General features: G+C 41.4%; 1 protein-coding gene across 4 annotated transcripts in view; it reads right to left on the bottom strand.

Annotated features, from left to right (window-relative positions):
- fndc3ba (fibronectin type III domain containing 3Ba) overlaps positions 1–21,424 on the bottom strand; it is a 104,176-nt gene extending 82,752 nt beyond the window's left edge. For all 4 annotated transcript variants that reach the window (XM_055038116.1, XM_055038113.1, XM_055038115.1 and 1 more), the window contains exon 1: positions 21,280–21,424. The gene's annotated coding sequence lies outside the window, so the exon portion shown is untranslated. The remainder of the gene's footprint in view (positions 1–21,279) is intronic.

Here is a 21,424-nt window from a genome sequence, read left to right on the forward strand (position 1 = left end):
CTGAGAGTTCCAATCCATGTTGGCGTTTAACACACTCATAGCTGCGCCGACATGTGCGCCTGTGTACGTGTCACTGGGGGAAATAGGGGCAAAGCTTCTAAATATTGTGGGAAACTGCCACCAACACCACTCCCATTCAATGCCAGCTCCGCTTACAAAAGATATTCAGACGCAGAGAAACCTGCGCTCTCACTCTTTCACCCTCTTTCTAATACACAGACACACACGCACTTATACAAAGTTGGTACCTTTTTTTTTTTTTACCAGGACAGAGAGAGATGGAGTGCAAAGAGTGATGCAGAAAAGAAGGTAGGGGGAGGGAGGAGAGAAAGAAGAGTGAAGAGGAAGGCAAAAAGGAATGCTGTGCTTGTGCTTACACTGACACACACACTTGGAGAAGACAGAGAGGGGATTTATAAACGATGGAACTCCTTTTGGTTCCCACATTGGTGAGCAGCTTTTCAGCACACATGAAAACCCTGTGTGTGTGTGTGTGTGTGTGTGTGTGTGTGTGTGTGTGTGTGTGTGTGTGTGTGTGTGTGTGTGTGTGTGTGTGTGTGTGTGTGGGGGGGGGGACGAGCCAGGATAGGGAGTAGTAGGTAGTAAGAATCTGAAAGTTAGGTGGCAAGGCGTTTGAAATCGAAATGTAGTTTCAGCTCATTCCGGTTGGCTTCCATATGTGTATGCATGCGCCGGTGCAGCGCCTTCATGTGTGCACGCCTCAGTTTGTGAGAGCGGCTAAGGTCCTCCTGCCCTGTAATTGTCATAATGATATGTCATCCACGAAGAAGAACTCAAAGCAGGGTGGGGTGGAATGCAACGGACACATTTGAGTGTGCGTTCGCTTGCAAAACTCTGCAAGAACAAGCTACTTCTTCAAAACTCCATAAACCGAAGACTCGATGGCAGGTTTTCCACTCCAACAGATGAGACGAGGCACGTCGGGAAACCGAGACTGAGGATGAATGAAGGTCCCATCATAGCCAGATGCTCCTTGAAGCTTTCAGGGCACTTTTAAGTCTCTTTCAAAACTTCTAATTAGGGATTTTCTACCAAATGATGACATATGTATAGAGACTGTAAGAAAAGTGCTGTCTTTGGATCTTTTAAGGATGAGAAGAAGACAGTTCTACTCAAGAACAATCATACATGATAAAATGCAGACAAACCTCCTGCATCATTCAGCAAAGTAGAAATGCAAGATAGTCGACCAAAGTCAGATATTTTTCTCTTGGATTTTCCTGACTGACCAGTTGAAAACTCAAAAATTGAAGCTTTTTCAAATTAGTGAACATACCATAATGAGTGAGTAAGACTAAAAGTTAAAAAAAAGTAAGACATTAATAAAAACCCTGTTCAGAAAATGCTCTGTCATAGCTTACTGTTACCTCTACTCCATTTGTTCATCTTCTCAGATTATCGTTTTTGCACAATAAATCAGATGAGCTGATGTGTCAGGTCGTCACATCTGTACAGTTTGAAAATCATTCAATAAGTTATGAATGCTGCCTTCAGCGTTAACTACTTAAATTGATAAATAAATGGCCCAAACATTTTTCTTATTATGGCAATTCCTTAATAAAATTAAGGTATTATCTAGTTTATGGGGAGGTTTTTTAATACTATAAGATACCAAAGAACTCCAAGTTTGTGGTCTGGTTATTTAATGTCATGTCAAAAGAAATCAATTGCTATGCATCCCACAAGTAGCTGAAGTCGCCAAGTACTAGAGAGCTCCACTAAAATATTGACAACTGCTAATTTCAGTGGTCCAAACACCATACGTCTCTTAGTATGCATTGTTGCATGCACTGGAAACTGGCGTTGCCCTACCAGAAAAGCTAGCAAAGGTCTACAGCCAATCAGTAGCAAGCAAAATCAGTGGCGATTCTCGATTGGCTGCTTAGCAAACGTTAGCCGACAGCTAGCTTTACAGCTAAGTATTTCAACTTCCCAAACCTCTTCCTATTTTTTCAAAATAATGTAAATATGCTCTACAGAAAAAAAAAATCACCAAACAAGTGAGTTTTCCACAAATAATTTTAAGTTACAATCCACAGAAATCCACAAACATTGAACTACGTATAGACAGGAGTCCACTGTACAGCTGCTTCTGGAGCACTGAAAAGCAGTGCTCTGTGTGAAGAAGCCAGAAGCTGTTACATGATGTTCATGTCACACTATGTCACAATATTAAAACCCCGCTGTGTTGGTGACAGACTGCAGCACAGACAAAGCTAAGTTAGCTTCTGCCAGAACTTCTGATTGGTAATAAATTAAAGAGCTATTAATGCAATTTTAAATAAAGACTGGTGTGCACTACACACAATTTGAGATGTATAAAACCTTCATTCTACACATTAAAACACAAAAAGGCCCATTTCTAATACTTTCTTTGATACTGGGATCTCCACAAAGTCAAGGCTGAATTATTCACTTCTCACTACCGATCCTTTAAAATGCAGTTCTCGAATGTGATACTCCTTTGCTACTTGTAAAATCAAGACATACACATTCTTTGTTTTCTTATGAATACAGGACTTGTGCATTGTCTTATCTTGTGAGCTGAACTAAATGTTCACTCGTTCTTGGTTTTTCTAGCTTTTCTCTCTTAGGCTTGTCTCCATTTCTACCATTTCCTCTACATGCCAGAAATTCTGCAGATCGTTGAGTCCAGCCGGACCACAGGCAAGTCAAGACTCAGCCCTTCTCTCCCCTAGCCATCCTTCGACCTCAACACCAGCACACACACACCCCCACACACATACACACAAACACACACACACACACACACAAACACACACGCACGCACACTGAAAGAAAACACACCAACACACACAAAATGAGTACCCTGGGCAAAGCCTTTCTCCCCTGTCATTCTCTCATTCATCCATCTACCAGCATATCCAATCCTCTCATCAGGACAGTTTTCCAGGAACATTGGCAAGAAATAGATGACCCAGTGACTTCAAATGAGCTTTCTCTCATTTCTGCCGCCTTTTTTCCAAAATGAGCCATTTAAATGCCAGGTTGGAAATTGTATGGCACACTGTAAAGCTTTATATAAATATACACAAATCATAACATGGCCCTTCCTTTGGTAAAAACTCCTTGATTTATTTAACACGGAAAGACAATAACTTCAACTTGCCTGTTTCCGTACAACACTTTAAAGCTAGTAGAGACTTTATCTTCAGTCAAACTCCCTTTTAGATACAATTTGTTGTCTGTTAGTGGTAAATCACCCCTTTGACATTAACTTGAAGGTATAAATTTAGGTTTTTTTCCCAACTTTTCCCTGCTTTTGTGAATGTAAACAAACTATTTTGTGGGGGTGAGCTGAAAGCATTCAATGTCAGTTCATTGTCTGGTTGGTTAGGTTTTTCTACACAGCTAAATATTTCATATTTCACACTGATCTACTAATCGAGCAAGTAACTTGTGTGAGATAAGCGAGGCTGCATCTGCTGATGAAACATTTTCGATAAAACAATTCAGATCTTTTGCTGGAAAATTATATTTATTTGAGTAACATCATCCTCGTGTATTGTATAATTTAACTAGATTACATGTTTTTTTGCTAAGATCACACTCCTGGTGCACATCAATTTCATACCCAAAAAGTCCAAATATTACTGTACGATTTGTGAAAAGAAAACGCCGTCAGATAGTACCTTCAAGGGTCATTCTGGTCTCTATGAAGCAGCTCAGCCACAGACTCAGGCCAGTGATAATCTGAGCCACTTCCTGGAAAGACCCGGCCTTCATCACGTTCCTCTCCCCTTTTAAAAGCACAGCTCCCCTCTGTAAGAGCCTGGTGGGAAGTCATTGGCTGTTGCCTGTGCAGTGGGCGGGAATAAGGAATAGCTGACAGACAAGAAGCAGCAGCCTATTTCCAGAGCCAGACTACAGTTACACAATTTTGTGCACATTCATTGACAAGACAACACCCTCAACACAGAAAGATGGCCAGATAGAGGAGGTGCAGCAGGAATAGAAAGGGAGGCCGAGGGAAGAAGTTGAGAACGGAGAAGAAAGACACAAAGGGCGGGGTAGGAGGGAGATCGGTTTTCCTTGAGAACAAAATGAAGAGGAAACGGCTATTTTACACTCAGGTCAGCAATTGTGGGAGAGTCCCTCCAGCCACTGCGTATGAGTGCAAGCGTGTGCTTGGGAGAAACAGAAAGGTTAATAGCTCTATGGTGGTTGATCACCTGAAACAACCATTAAGTGAGAGTTTGGAAGTTTGGTGTGCACAGCTAACATAACACGTTTGCACACGAACCACTATTAACAGGGTAATATTCAATTGTGGGGGAGAATAAAAAAAAAACAAAGCAATTCAGTGCTATCAAATCAATATCGTCCATCCAGGGCAGAACTGTCTGCAAAGACAAAAGGTGAAAAAGACACGTGAAGGAGGATATGAGAAAGGAGGAAAGGAAGGAAACAGGTAAGACCAAAAAAGGGGGATGGAGAGACAACGGGAACGGAGGAGAGACAACGGGAACAGAGGTGGAGTGAGCACGGAGGAAGAAACGTGTAGAATCCTAATTGTGTTATTGCCGCAGAGCAAACATTAGTCCTGCCTGTCATACTGCACAGTGGGTAATGTGTGTGGGAGACAAGGAGGACGAGAAAATTGAATGAGTCCAGCAAATTAAGAGTGAAGCCAAGAGTTTAGGACACACTCTTCGTTTTTCATGCATTAACACAGTTTACAATAAGCTCTGTGTCGAGCCCGGGGCTCCACTGAGAGTTTGCTCATAGCTTTACGTTTGCACAGCACTGCTGTCTATAGTAGATGCACACATCTGCTAGAGCCAGCCCTCCCTCCTACAGCTGTACAACTGTGAGTTGGATGGCTGCGTGTATGCGTGTGTGTATGTGTGTGTGTGTGTGTGTATGCGTGTGTGTGTGTGTGGTTGGTTGGGTGGGGGGGTTTAAAGGGGGCCAGGAGCACCTGACAGTCCAGCACTTGCCACGTAGCAGCGACGTAGCTCAAGAGGAACAGAGAAAAAAGCAAGACATGTATGCTGCAGAAGGAAAAAGAAAACGGGTTTCAATCAGCAAGGAGAAACTAATAAGGTTTGAAACAACGTGAGTCGCTGATTAGAGCTTGTTCTGGAAGCAGAAGCTGGAAAGCAAACATCGAGGCAAACTGAATTAGCGCCGCTGTTGATCTCAACCAGAAAAAAACTGCTTCCTACATTTGCCACAGACAGGACAACAACACCTCTCTTTGGGGTCAAAACAGAGCCACGCCATGGTCATTACTGCCACGACAAGCATTTGGTAGAATCAATACTTACTGATTTGCGTAATTACTCCATCATCAAAAAACTTTGGAAATAAACAGAAAAAAATGCTAATCGCTAGGATTACAAGATTCAAAGCTTAAATGGACCTAATTGTAAGTTACTGCACCATACACAAGGTGTGTCAGGGGTTGCTGACAACAGCTTTCTCCAGCTGGGGCAATGTTACCGATAAAAGAAGACTCCAATTTGGAAGGGACGCACCGATATTTCACCAATATTTGTGAAATTCACCACTATTGCATAGACTTTTCACTACCTTATCAACACTTCGAAAAAAACTGAGGTGCCTACGCTTTCACCACTTCTTTTCTACCTCAATTAAACTCCACACACAATGCGTCACAATCACTGTCACATGACCAAACAAATACCACATGACCGACCTCTTCCCCATTCACATTTTGCATTTGCAGAGGTTTACAGTGCATGAGTGGGGTGTGACTTCACGAGGCAGAAGAAGCCAAAGTCTAAATGAAGAATTCTGTTCCAGCATCAATCACCGTTGTTATGAGGAAACTGAGCGCTTTCGGTCTCTGAATGATCGAGTGGTCAATCTCTCTGGACTATGTCACCTCCCGCTGTTTTTATTCTTGTGTTTGATGTGTGCACAGTCAAAACACACCTAAAAGTATGGAAGTTTTTTGCATGCAATTCAAAAATGTGATCTAAATAGTATATTGGCAAAAAATTTATCCCCAGATCTAATTTTTATAGATCTGGGCTGGTGAGAAACATCCGACACTCCCACAAGAAGGCGTATTTGTTTCGTTCTATATTTTTGAGATTTATTTTAAAATGTCTATCAGTTTGGTGGGATCTGAAGACCTTAGTATTTACTGATCCAGTGCTTGTTATAGAAAGTTTGAGAAACAAGAACCCATTAAAACTCTTCTTTTGAATATCTCTATTGTATCGAAGAAGAAAATAATCCCAGTTGTGCTACTGTAGCCTGGAATTCAGGAGTGTTTTCATCATATTAACATATTACCACACACCAGGAGAGAGCAAGACTCTTTAATTGGTCAAATTGATCAATCTTCCATCTGCAGATTCAAACATGGAATGATACCAATAAGTTAGTTCTTCTGGTACCAGTATCAACTTTGAAGTTCTGGTATTTTGCTACCATTACAGGGAGCACACAATTTGTTGGTGTTTGCATGTTTTTTTATACAGAGGAAGTGGCTATTTTCCCACAAGCGCATGAACATGAGTCACTCTTCTTCATGCCAGCATTTCCAGATTTTTCTTCTCTGTTTGTCCTCATCCCCTCCACCCCTCTCTTTTCCCTACTTAGACCCCACTCCCCGTCTTCCTCCCGAGAAGAGTTTTCTCTACTGAGGGCAGAGCTCACAGGAAACTCCTTCCTAACACCTCGGATCTTTCAGGCTCATCTTGTCCACTGCTAGGACCGATGGTTTCACAAGGCTGCAGACTAAAAGCTACAGTGGGGTTATGTCAGCTGGAGGCACAGCCAGACAGTTCAGACCCTCGTAATAATATTTATATCCTCCAGTTACAAGGAATTGTCTGACTTGAACTCTATCTGCTTTCCACATCAAAAAGGTTGTTGAATTCTTGATTTTTTTGCAGCTTCAGCCTCAAGACCATTTTTCAGCCAAATATCATTAAGCCCTGCAGATGTTTGGACTACATGCTAAAAACTTCCATGTATTTAGGTGTGCTTTTCAGTGCATGCTTTAAACCGAAGAAAGAAAGAAAAAGAAAGTGGCGGCACCAATCAACCGTCCAGACATCAAACCTAGTCAACTTTCCCTTAATAGGTTTCGGTGAGCTCTTCAGTAAATAGCATGTACTGTTATACAATTTTTATTTATTGAAACCAGATAAAGATTAAGGACGTGTGCTAAATAATGGGAACAAATTTATGTTTTTAATTTGGACTAACTACTATTGATTGCTATTGCATGCTTCAGTAAATTTTGTTTGGTCATTCCTTGTGACATCTTGAAAGCATCCAGCCTGTTCGCCTCATCTCTCGACTTTGCAGATGAACGATTTACAAAACGCTAAACATACAGTTTAGCGTGACGCTCGGCTTTGCCGCCTTTCGCTTACCTGATGTGTCATTTTCAAAAATGGGTGTTTTTTCAAAGTCATAGCCACCTCTTGTCACCATGGCAATATGAAGGAAGACTGAACTCTTCTCAAGTTCAAACATCGTGTCTTTGTCTATCTCTCTTTCTCACACACACACACACACACGCACACGCACACACGTGTGTCAAAATAATCTGATTCGCTATGGTTACATGTCTGGGATTTGAATCCCAGACAAGAAAACATTATTCTAGCATGAGCTTACATAACAGCAGCTTTTGTATTACCTCAATATTCATCTTGCTCACATTTATTGCTGTGCAAAGCTGTGATTATGATTCCTTGGATGCAGAACTGACGCTTTTCCTGGAGGCAGCGTGTCTATCGCGCATGTCTATGGGAGTTGCATATTTTTACAATTACAAAAAAAAAAAAATACAGTAGCCAATAAAATGTACTTAGTCATTTTTATGCACCCATGCTCAAGGATGTAAATCCCATGTCATTATTGAGGCGCACTGTAAACAGAAACATTTCTTAAGACCAATTTTGCAGGGGTCAGCAAAATAATAGTGAAATGTAATGTAAAATGTGGTTTGAAAAGTTTAAGCTGCAGCACCAAAACTGACTAGTAATGCACATCAAACATGTTTATTCTTAGTAAGCAACCTGTTGAGAAATAAAACTAAAATTCAAATGTTGCTTCTATGAGTTTTGTTCAGTCTCACTGATCTAATCTCTGCTTCACTTTCACAAAAATTTAAGGTTCTAAATAAAATGGCTTTAATGAGTAACTGCTCTTAATAAAATTCCTCATAGCCATTGATCTATTAAAATGGCTCCCAATACAAGTTATGGCCTATTTAAATTATAACTTAAGTTGCTTTATTTTTAAGCTTTTTTTAGTTTTGCCATGTAAGAACAAATAAGTAGATATAAATTAATATCTGGGGAGTATCATACTTTAAAGGTAACATTTAAAGCACCAGGCTTTAAATAGAAAAATATTCTGATTTTATTTTGTGCTTTTAAAGGCTCTTCGTGGAAGACAGTGAAAAATAAAGGCAGAACTGTCTTTTTTTTCTCGATCTGTTCTCGGCTCCCACACCCTGATTCGGGTCCACTTGCTCAGCCTCTCCCTCCTGTTTCACTCTTCTTTAACAAAAAGTTAAAGAGTTAAAAAAAAAAAAAACTTATGTCTATGAAAGCAGTGTAGCAGCTTTGCTAATGAGGCAACCTATCATGATTCAGCCAAAGTAATAAATTAACAAACTGCAGTCTGATTTTTATTGTTAACATGTTTCTTCCTTTTGAGCAGTGAAATAAATAAAAAGCATTACATGTCTTTTGTTTTAAGTATTTACTTACTGGAGGGTTTTATGTTTGTGCTGCAGAGCCACAGCTAACAGTTAGCTCCTCACTTCAGCTGTTGCTCCTCCTAGACTTTGGACTGAACCATTGTTCTACCAATGGTACGGGGGGGACCTAAAAATACATTTTTATTTTCTTTTGAGATAAATGGTAGATTTATTTCTTTCTTTGTTTCTTTTGTAGACTTTTCCAAGATTGGGGGATCCGGACACCCCCGAAACCCCTGGATTTACGCCTATGCCGTTGCTCAAATGGCATCTACCCTCATCCTCTGCACCGGCTGCAGCCCACTTCCAGCTTTAACTTGTCTAAGCCCTCCTGCTTCCCATCTTCCTCCCCCCACTATGCATACACTATTGGCCCTACTTCCCAAACAACCCGCTTAGCCTTCAAAAGACAGCCGCCCATTCAGAAGGTTTCAAGCCTGGGTGGGGTGGGTCGGGTGTTGGGGAAGAGAAATGCAGCACAGAATAAGGTTAAGGGGAGAGGAGAGTGCAAGGCTCTCATTCCCGCTGAATTGTCCCACATGGCTGAGCGTGCTTAGTTTAAACAAACACAGCCACTTCCTCTCCACTGCACACAGCGACACGCAGACAGGCGCGTGCACGCACACAGCCAACCAGACTCATGGACGTATGTGCAAGTTTATTACAGGAAAATTATAGGGAATTACAGACAGCCGTAAATCAGACGCAAGATTTACAGGCAGGGAGTTGCAAATATGGACCAATGGAAATTAAATTTTAAATGCTAGTAATTGATTGATGTGATATCACTAGAAAACAAGTGGCAAAGCAAGGCAAAGTCCGATCTCCCCAAAGTTTAGAAAAGAAGTGATCAAAGGATTGTCAGTGTTATATATGCACATGTTGTTTGTCACTGATATTTTGCGGCTCTCTGTTCCTTTTCTCTCATTCTGCGGGCAAAGAGCGGAATACAAGTGTGTTTTCTTGCATTCTCACCATCTTTCTTCCCATCTTGTATTCTTATCTCCCTCTCTCTTCTAACTTCTGACCACAGCACTCTTCCTTCTTTCCACTCTCCCCTTTCTTTTCTGGCTCCTCGTCTGTTGCGATGGAAAGGAACCCAAAACAAATTCTAATGGACATATGAAACATATATCAACCGGAGAAGCCTTAATGCTCCATTTGGGAAAGTCAAGCACAATAGTAAGGCAGTAAGGCAACAGTGTTGACTGGCTTACCGCCGGTTATTACACAGGAAAAACCGAAAATAAATCACATTAAAAACAAATGGCTAAAGAAATAGGCTTTTTGACGTTTTTATAATGGTTAGAGATGCAGAAAAAAAAAAATCAACACTTCACTGACAGTAACCATAATCAGCAGTGGGAAAGATGAGGTAGAGTTATTGTCAGCTCCTTTTAGAGTCGGTTACGTGTTCAACATGTTGTCAAAAGAAACACAAGGATGTAAGAAGCTATTTATTTGTTGCACACAGTCTATATCTGAACTGACCTTTTCACCACATCACAGTAAGGCAAAGTTTCCCTTTATGCTTCTTAAAGCAACGTGGGAACAAGCATTAACAAGTCTAAGATTTACAAAACCATAGAATTAAAAGTTGACCACAAAAGTCTGATGGACTAAAGGGAAGTTGTCAAAAAAAAAAAAACGGAAGTTTTCAAAGTTTTGAAAACTTTGCTTTTCATTCAGGCTTCAGGAAAGCAGAGAGAAAATAATTTAAAATACTGGTACTGTTTTGCACAAATAGTGTGACAATATGGCAGTTTCTCGAAAGAAATGCTTCTCTTTGAGTTTCTTGTAATAAACAGTCATCTTCAATCAATTTGAATGCATTTTAAATTTATTTCAGTAGCTTAATTTATTATTTAATGGAATAAATACACACAAAACGATTTGTTCAAGCCATTACTTCTGTAAATTAATGATTGTCTTCATAAAGCTAAAAAAAACAGCATTTAAGATTAGAATATTTCATCAGTCTATCATTCTTTAACTAGTACATACCCAATTTTAACATAATACGTCATCAGGTTATCTTTCCCTTAATGTAATATGAAATTTAGGCTACAAATTTCAAACTACAAATTTTTTGTCGCACCATGCTGCTAACAAAAAAACATCCAGTGGTTCATGTTAAACTCTCTTTGACTCAAAGCCCCCCATATTACATCGCGCTTCAGTTCAATGACCTACAATCATTGTAATCAGCTCTAGATTACAAGCGGCTAATAAAGAAGAGTGAGAGCGGACAACCGCAGAGCCCAGACAATAAGGCCGCATTCACTGCAAGTGGACCTGCTGCCGTCTGGGCCTGCACACAGCATGCCTCTGCCACTAATGCTGAGCCCCACCAGGGCTGGATGCCATGGGTCTTAATTAAGACGGTTATGTCGAGTCAAGAAGTGAATTCACCCCCTCTTTTCTCCTCCGCACTGACACGCCGATGCCTATACTTTCAATTTTGGGATGCACAAGCATAGAGCCACACAAAATCACCCGCTCACCCCCAAGAGAAGGTCAGATCATGAGTTTTATGGGCCATGTAAGAGCTCACTCAAGGGGTAAGTGTGTGTGTCTGTTTGAGGTTGTGTGTGAAGGCTCAGGGAGGAGAGGGGACTACTTTGTCGTACCTATGTGAGAAATCTGCTTCCGCTCTCGCAAACAGGAGAGTCTCAGAGATCAAATTTTTGAGTGTACAAAAGACCACCCAGATTGTGAAAAAACGATTTTTAAATGTTTGAAACCCTGACTAATTGAAACCTATGTTAAAGGTGTGAAAGTGTGCAATAAGAACAAAGGGAGAAAAAAGAGGGGCAAGCATCAGTGTTTAATCCATTGGAGGTGAATTGGGTTGAAAAATGAGAGAAGACACTTCTGGGAATAGAGAGCCAATAGAGAGTGTACATACAATCACTCGATTCCATGCATCAAACACACATACCAACAAACGCACACACTTTTATAACACCCATCCCCACAGCCTGGGGTCAGGAGGTCACATTCCTCCTCAATCAGCCTCAGGATTTCACACGCTGGTTCAGGGGTGTGGATGTGATTGTGGCTTTTGTGTGTTTTTGCCTGCCTGCCTGTGTGTGCGTGGAACTGAGTTTGGAATATTTTAGTGATTTGTGGGGGGTCCGACCCGAGGGGAGGGAGGAGACTAGCGCGGAAAAAGAGGGGAGTGGCTTTGTGTCCAAACCAAACATGGGCAAACCTTTAAAATGTTTTTACTGAATTTAAATCAGCCTTTCAGGTACCTTATGTTTAAGTCATGCAATGTAGAAAATACAGATAGTGACTGGGCTCAGCCAATTTTCAGCTTGAACTGCTGTGGAATGACTTGAAGAGCAATACTCTTCGGTGTAGAGGTTGTAATAGAGCAAAGACATCTCAAAGGTAACTACTTTCCATTCAGGTGTTGAAAAATTAAGCTAAAGGAACCAAAAAAAAATCATTAATGCTGCAAGGCAGCAAAAGAGAGACCAAGTCTTACGTTTGATAACATGAACAATTAATGGAATACAATGTTCTCTGTTTAATCACTTAAACTTTTTATGGAAAGGATTTAGATTTTCTAGGTAATGTACATAGAGGATATCTGTGTTTTGGTAATGCTGCCTGTGCTAGCTATGCTAATTGCTAATACAAGATGCTAAAAACAGTTGAAACTGCCAACTCTGAAATAATTTCATTATGAAATTCTGTTTTGCAACAACCGTCCTCTAAGAAAGAAAAGGCGAATTGGTGTGAGAACGTCGACGCTTTTCGAAAAGTTAGAAATCAGAAATCAGCAGCTCTAGCTGAAAGAGGCATTTGATTATCCTCATCCTCGTAAGCATTTCTCATGGTGTCGGGAGGTGAGAGGCGGAATTAAAGACGGGAGCAATGACAGGTATGTGGAGCAGAGACGTGTGGGGGTATGTGCACCGACAAGAGGGGAAGGAGGGGTCGAAGGGTGTCTGCAGGCCAAGAAAAGAGTCAAAGAAAGGAGGAGGAGGAGGAGGTAGGGGTGTTTAACAAGGAAAAGCAATAAAAATGTGGGTTTGAATAAAAGAGCAGCTACTTCCTCTGCTAGAAACCCATAAATCAGGCCCTGTCTATCCACCACCATAAGCCAGCACAGCTAATACAAGCTCAAAACTGTTGTTGTTGCGCTTGTTATTCCAGATTATATCTTAAGTCATCTAAGGATTAAAAAAATACATGCCACATAAACACAAACAGACCCATGTACAACATTCAAGGCACACTCTCCAAACACTCGCCGACGGGCATGAAAACACCCATTAACAACCGTTGGAACTTTCCATGGGCCTGCCAGCTAGCAACACCAGCACGCCTGGCATGCTAATACAGGCACATAAAGTCAACTCCATGCGTCGTCATGGTCCCTGCATGTGTGCTGATGCGGTGCTGGGCGTACACAGGTGAGGGGCTCACTTTGTCTCCCATTTAAATAAACAGATAAGCAGAGCGGTGAGCCGCTTCTCAACTAACAATTACCGAGAACGATGCGCCTGCAGGAATTGCACGGGCAGGCCCGGGATGACCCAGGTTCAAGAGACCGTGCATTAGCATCCCCTCCAGCTGGTATCCGCAAACATTCAGCACATTGCTGGCACTTAACGGCACTATTTCTGCTTTACCGTGGTCATTTTTTGATGCGGGCTTTCGTCACTGTTTTGCTGCAGGAATTGCTTTTGGGGAAGTCGTGCACTGAGTCATCTCCATCTGTGGAGAATGCACACAAGTCTTTTGGATGTTGAATAGCAGAAGTTCAGTTTGGGTTCAGAAGGGGAAAAAAAACATTTGGATTGTGTAGTCCACATATTTTTTGGCCAGCATATTAGCACAAGCTGGCAAACAAACCTTCTTGTATAAAATCATTACCTAATCATTTATTTTGGGGTAAATAACACAGATTAACGTGACGTCTTCATAATTTTATAATTGACTGTATTTGTGACAAGAAATCAAACAATCCTTTGCGTATTTCACCAACATTAATTTTGTTACATTGTTTAGGACGAGTGTGATTTAAATATGAAATTTACACAAATTACAAAAGCATACATTAATGTAACTTAACCACTTAGAATGTATATACCATCTCAAGCAAAGCAAAAGTTTGTAACCTCTTGGAGGCAAGAAAGCTGCTTTTCACACCCAGACTCCCAAACTTTAATACCTTTAATGCAATATATAAAAAGCTAAAATATGGTGCTGGAGAAAGGTTTAAGCTGGTTGTTAAAATCCTTTTATGCAGACAAAACCTTGCTAAATATACACTCCGAATCTGAAGGATAAGTTAACAAGGGATGTTTGATATTAATACCCAAGGGTCTCAAAAACTTGGTCTCAGGCGTCGATATCAACCCAGCGTTTAGATTCGCATGTGTTTAATTTACCTGAATCCAATGATTTTGTCTAAGTCAGAACTCTTGAGAATTTCATAGCATTCTAAGGGCTGAGTATAACAAGGTCCCTGCACACTGTACCAGCTTTTCTGTTCTGCAACTTTTAGATGTCTGCATCTAAAAGATGCAGAACATAAGCTTCCCAAAGGATGGTGCTTTAAACGAGTCGTTTTGTACAAGCTCAATTTATTTTGGTGCAAAAACGGAATGCCTTGCGATAAAGTACGTGCTGGCCTGCATTACGACTCTTGGAGCAAAATCTAAATCTTTGAATTTTTCACCCAGAACTAAACCGCATATTACAACCTAACTCTGCCAGACCAACAAATCCGATGGAAAAGGTGATAAATGAAAAAACTGAGGGAGTAACTAACTAAATGATTGGAAAATATTGAATATTTTTTATAACCTCAGATCAATAAAATTAAATGGAAGACTTTTTTTTAAGTTTGAGAGTCCGATGGGACAACAAAAAGGTTCATTTGAGTTCTAAAGTGTTGGTGCCCTGTGTACGTGACAATGGGGAAATGTGTAAGAACAATCCCTCCACTGCTTTCTTTAACATCTCATTAAATATAGAAACTGTTAAAAGTATGAATAACAGCTTTAATCCTCTCTCTTTTACCACTAAACCTGAGGCACCTCAATAACAATTTTTTAATCTGTATGAAAGGACTGGGACGAGAAGCTGAAAGGTCTCTTTCATCGTCTTTTGAGTCAACTGTCAACAATAGTGGAAATTATCAACTGAAACAAAAAAAGGAGGGGAGGTTTGCTTGGGACGCAAGAGAAGGAGGGAGCATGGCACGGAAGGTAGAGAGAGAGAGAGGAGGAGGGTAAACATTGCAGCTCTATGCCAAGCAAACACGGGATGCTGGGATACTTCAACAAAAAGCCAGCGTTCATAGAGCAGAGAAAAGGAGCTGAGGAACAGAGCGAAGAAGAGCGAGAGGGAGAAAATACAGGAGCGAGACCAAGCAGAGACAAATCAGGGGGGAAAAAAGCTGGGAAATGGAAAGTGAAAGCAGGATGCAGCCGATAAGCAGCTGCTGCCTTTGAATCGGGGCAAAGTTTCTATGTGTGCTTCACACCTGCAACAGTTTATGTGGTAAAAGCAAAGCCCATGGCTAAACCACACGAATACTTTCCGGTTTTAATGAATTAAAGCAGGAAACAAAACGCAACAGCAAATGCGAGCACCCTCCCCCCACCACCACCACCACCACCATCCTTCATCCGCCTAAAACCGTACCCTGACATTACCCAACACACTCCCTTTTTACTGCCAACTTGGTACATTCTGTCACTTTCTCAGCGACACCTGCGAAGCTATGCACAATCGACTCTGTACATGTAAAGTGGCGCAATAGGTCACGGTGACTGATGGCAGAACGAGCAAGATGAAGCCAGCCCTTTTATAGGTAACGCAACATGAGAGGAACGCCTCATCAACTCCAACACGGCACCTCTCATCACACACAGCGAAGCGGGAAGAGGCTGGTTCACTCGACCAAGCAGCACCTTGGACACAGTAACTGTGAGGGGGGCAATCTTTACTGAGAAAGAAAGCACACCTGTTGTATCTGTTAAAATAAATAAAAAACAGGTGGCACAACTGACAGTGCTGTTCATAAACACTCCAGACTTACAAACTAAAGACTTCAAGGACAGTTATCAATTTAAAGAAATTAATTTGACTTTTCCGCACCATGACTGTATTTTCAAATAATAAAAGGCATTTCTTTTAAGCATGAACAAAACATTATGAAAGTATGATAAGATATAACAGTTTCTCAAAAAATTGGAACATCGTGATTGGCAGTACTGGACCACTCCATGAGATAAGTCATACCTACATGTCACTAAATTGATTTTAATAGATTGCAAAATACTTTTAAAAAACTTGTTAAATTATGAAACTGGGTTTCATTTGGGTTCATTATTGTTGATTATTATTTTATTTTTATTTGGGGAAAAGTGCTCCAAACTTAACTACCTGAACATAACCACAGATAAAGCACAAAATATTTATTAAGAAACTGAAATGTGGAAAAATCTTCAAATTTTGAACATTTCACAATGTAAATGTTCAGTAGCAGCAATACTGATCCCACAATATTCAAAATGTAGCCTTGCAATTCTTTTTTTCTATACAAACCGGTGAGCTTCACCACATCTCCAACAGTAAATTAATTACTTGTCCACAGATAATGCTTTTAGATTTAGACCAAAAATTGGTTGAAGACAGACTAGTTGGAGTCTCCTTAACTAAGTCCTAACATATTCTGGTAACCACAATGATCCTTCCATGCGGGGGAGTCTACAGAGGGAAGAGGAGTCAAAGCTAGCAATTTTCACAGAAGCAGAAACACAAAAAGTGCAAGCAGCATTTTTAAAAGAAACCACACATGCCGTGCATTAAGGACTCCATAAAAAAAAAACTAAAAAAAAAACAGACTTTCAGCAGGTAACAGGAAGGCTATGCCGGGGGTTCAGTATGGTAAGAACAGCACCACATCATTAATCTTGGAAAACCAGTGCAACAGGATGCAAATACCAATATTTTTTTTTTATCATGATCTTGATTCCCCCCACCCCATTTTTTTCCTGCAATCGCTCGCCTCTTCAACGTAGCCTCACATACTTTCCAGGGCAGCGTTGTATCCACTGGGTAATCCTATCGCACCTCCAGCCTCTGTCCCCGATACACAAGCACTGCTCCGTAACATTACCCAGTGGATAACATGTTCTAGGTTACCACTCAGAGACACAAGCGTGTGCATACAATGACAAGTATCATCCTGCCCCTTCCCTGACCTCATTTTGTCCAGGCGTACCAGAGATTTTATTGGGCCAGGAGGAAACCACAAGCTGGTGCAGGTAGAGAGACACAGACTGTCTCTGAGGTTAGATAAAAGTTTTCATAAAACAGGGAGGAGAAAAGTTCAGAGCAATTTTCTTCCCAATAAATAGGAAAACATTGCAACTTTCTGTCAACTTAAAAATAATTTGAAAATAATCATGAAATATCTTCGAAGTCAAACACTTAACTGAAAGGAGGGAGGAACGATTTAAACTGGGCTAAATGTTTTAGCAGTAAAAATGCCCTACAGGCACATTAATAATACATCAACACACAGAGTGTGAGTCACACCTGCACGAACAGCTCAAACAGTTACAGATCTCTTTAACTTATGTAAGGATTTACTCAACCTTCCCGTCAATTCACACGAAAGCCACAAATCCTGCCAGGTTTGATTCCAGCCAGAACACAGTTCTTTTTGACTTCCTGCATAATTTCAGCCATGCTGGATCGAAAGCCCACACGAGGGGGGAAAAAAGTTACAAAAAGAAATGTCATGATCACAAAAACTCATGTCCTTACAAAAGCATTCAAATCTGCTTGGGTCATGTTCCTGTACCTCTTCAGAGAAACACCAATCACAACTGCACAGGCTGTTTTGAATCCAACGTGCCACCTTATTGTGTATTTTAATAAATTCAACATATTACAGTTTCTATTTTGAACTTATGTGTAAATACAATGACATATTGGGAGTTTTTGCTCATGATTATCATGTGGGAATTTTGGACTGGTCCAGGCCTACTTCTGCTCATACAAAAAATGGATTCTGGTCATCAACCCATAAACTGATGCATTGGAAATGAAAGCATTCAAAGAAATAGTACTCTTTGAGGATGCACACAAGCAATAATAATAATGCCAGAACAACACAACCAGGCGTCCACAGCTTGTTTAAATGCTTGTACCGTGTATAAATGCTGAAATCCAACAGCATCAGCCGTCTGAGGAAATAGGAGTTCAATCCTTACTAAACATGTGTTAAGCAAAAGAAAAACAAAAGCTCAGTGACTCTGATTCTTTATTTTTTTATGCGCAAGCTGCTGACTTTAATGAGGAATCTCAAAACAAAGAATGGCTGAATTGAGGGCTGAGGACCAGGGGAGGCCTCCCCAATCCCTGGCGTAATCCTTTCTTACCTGTTGAAACCCGAGTGAGACTCGGAGTTAAATAAAAAGACAGCCTTTTAGAACAAGTGACGAAAATGAATGGCTGTATTATCTCTTCAGTAAACCCGAAATAAAGCTTTCCTCTGAACTCCTCTGAACCTTGTTGAGGCTCCTGACTTCTGGGAGCCAGATAAATTGCTCATTCATGCTTTACAAGGAGAGAATTCCTCCGCACTCTAAACCTAAACGCACCTTTTCAGCTGGAGGCAGACCTCATTCATTCCCTAAACTTCCAACCCCAACAATCCCCCTAGAAAGTCATTTATCAGATTGTTTAAAGAAAAAAGAAAAGAAAAAGTGTGTGTTGGGGGGAGGGAGAGTATAAAAAAATAATGGCCACATCAGCTTTTCACCAAAGGAATGTCATCTGACGTCACATATTTGGGATCGGATTACTCCGAGTCTCCTTCATCCTGGTCTCCCCTCATGAAAAGAAAATACCAGGATAAATGTGTGAAATGTGATTTTAAAGACACCAACACATTCAGTGAGACATCAAAAACACAGCTTGGCAATGAAATGTAGATTTTTACAGGAGGATGAAACAACATACAGAAAAAGAACATTGAAAGGAAGGCAATGCAATTTCAGCTTTATGCAAATTGGAGTGGATGACATCACAGAAAGAACAGGAAATCCACAGAGGTGTCACATTCACTCACCTTAACTTGTGAGAATATTCTTAAAAATACAATTTCAGTTATCAAAATGGTTACAAAACCTCCTGGTGGGTGCAAAAGGCCATGCGGCAGGAAGAACCATATCGTACAAAACGACCGAAACAAAACAAATGCTAATTGGTGAACTGGGTAACATAACCATTTTAAAATCACTGTAAACCATTGGTGGTCAAAGTGGTTAGCAAACACTTTTACAATGATGATTTTGTGCAGGCTAGGTACAAAAAGTCCCACCGTAAAGGGCACAAAAAGTTTGGTTCAAATGCACCAAAGTTCCAAAGGTACAGAGCGGGGAATGACAACTAGTTTCCGTCATTGGTTGTCAAATCTGGGATGAAACATCCAACAGGATGAAGTGGTTTATTATTTATGAGAAATGTCCTAAGGTAGATGACGCAATTTCTTCCACAAAAAAGTTGGTCGCAAAACAACAACAAATCAATAAAAGTGAGAACTGCTGAACAACCATCCAACTATTCGTTGTCTTACATGTATCAGAGACTGGGTCACGGAACAAACTATCCCAAACATCCCTCCTTCCAGTCACATTCTCCAGCATTTTTTTAGGGGATGCCAGGACATTTTGAAACCAGAAGGGATTCAAAGCCTCTCAGGAATACTCTAGTAACATGACGTACACGGACACAAGCACTTTGAAAAGTTGCATCAAAGTAGCATCCCCCCAATAAAAGACAAATCTATATTACACAAACCAAATTTATATTACACAAATCCTCTTTGAAGGATGTCTGAAAGCATGCAAACACAAAGATGGAAGCACAGGTTAGCACTTCCCTAATGCTTTATGTGATGTCACCAGATACCAGTGTGCGCGAAACCCTTTTGCTAATTGGAGGGTTTGGGAAAATTGAACATTATAAGCTGCAAAAATGCATAACCAGCTGAAAAACCAACAAAGTTTTGCTGTTCCAAATGTGACAATGCATATGACAAGTTGGTTTTGTGGATCTTGATGAAAAACCTGGATAGTGGCTTTGACTCTTGCCCCAGCTTTTCAGAACTTATGCTCTCCAACATGCCCACTGGATCCAGGGTCCAGGGGATGCGCCGCTCCATATTCACCCCGTTTTCACCCCCCGGCCTCCCCCTCCTCTGTCTCTCTCCAAGGATAATGATGACAGCCCGACAATGGAAGCCCTCAGCCCCGTCACTGCACAGCAAATAGCCCAGCCGACAAGAAGTCAAGACATCTGCACCTTGACTTCTCAGTCAGAACCTCCGGCAGCATGGAGCACCTACAGAGGGAATGAGGTAACTTTTGGGGCTTGTGAGCTGTCCTCTCATGGGACACGTGGAAGCCAAGATAATCGATCGTTCTGAGCAGGAGGCCAATGTTTGATTTCCACGTCTGCATCAGAGAGGCTGAGAGGAGGATTTGTCTTCCCTGCACAAACAGACACGTAGTCGTTTCTGGGAGAGGGGGAGACAGAGAGAGGGAGGCAGACAGACTGGCTGGAAGGAATGCTAGGATATGCTGGAGTTGGGACTTTTTTTTTCCTCCCCAAAGCCTTTTTTTTTTTACTGCATTCTGCAACCGCACAGAAACTCTACGGAAAGTCGCTTCCCCCCCCCCCCCCCGAATCCCCTTCACAGTTCTCACCAGTTATCCAACGCACCAATATGCCCCCATAACGCGTCAGTCCTGCGATTTCGCAACAACCAAACCTTCCCTTTCAAATCTCACTGCCTCAGCATCTTCTGTTCCAAAATATTTTTTTCTAACAACAACAACAATGTGTTGAGGCAGGTTAAAATGTTGCTGTTGTTTTTTGGGTTTTTTTTTTTTTTCCACAATGCGGAGAGAGAGAGAGGAGGGGACAGAAAAAAGAAACGCAACGCAACAGCGGCGATCCTGTTTGGAAATGCGCGTCAGAAGAAGACGAGCGTTTTCTCCTGTTGCGCACTCTCCATCCGAAGCCCTCGGAGACAAACAAAACAAAACAAAAAACAAAACACGCATTCTTTTTGCGAAAGCTGAGAAAATCGGGAGCGCGGAGAGCGAGCGGACTCTCAGTCCCACACGTTCACTCGCGTAATCTCAGCTTCTTCCTCTTTATTTCAAAGCGACCGGGAGCCTAAATCTGGCCCAGAAAGTTTCGATTCGCACCCTCTGCTCTCCCGCTCCGCCTTTCAACACAGTTAAGAGGAACAGTTTTTCCCTTCTTCATCCGAGTGGCCCAGACTGCCGGCGTCAGCGCTCGGCTCCCCGAGCTCACACACACACACACACACGCACCCAGATGCGCACTTCGAAAACTTTTTTTTTTTTTTGCCCCCCCATTCCCGTCATTATTGTCGTTGCAATCGCCGACTCCAATTTGCGTCGAGGTCTTTCCCTTTCGTGACTGTAAGCGATCGGAGTTCGTAAAAGAAGTGTAAAAAGACTCACCTCGCGGTAATAAAAGAATCTTTCAAACAGACGGGGCTGCGCGTTTTCTTTTTTTTTCCTTTTTTTTATTCCCAGGGTCGGGTCCTGCCTGTCTGCTGGCTCGGCGCAAGTCGTACTGGGAGACTGCGCCATGTCAATCAAAAGC

Source organism: Poeciliopsis prolifica, unplaced genomic scaffold (genome assembly GCF_027474105.1).
Source record: "Poeciliopsis prolifica strain line A6 unplaced genomic scaffold, Auburn_PproV2 SCAFFOLD013, whole genome shotgun sequence".
Taxonomy (NCBI): Eukaryota; Metazoa; Chordata; class Actinopteri; order Cyprinodontiformes; family Poeciliidae; genus Poeciliopsis; species Poeciliopsis prolifica.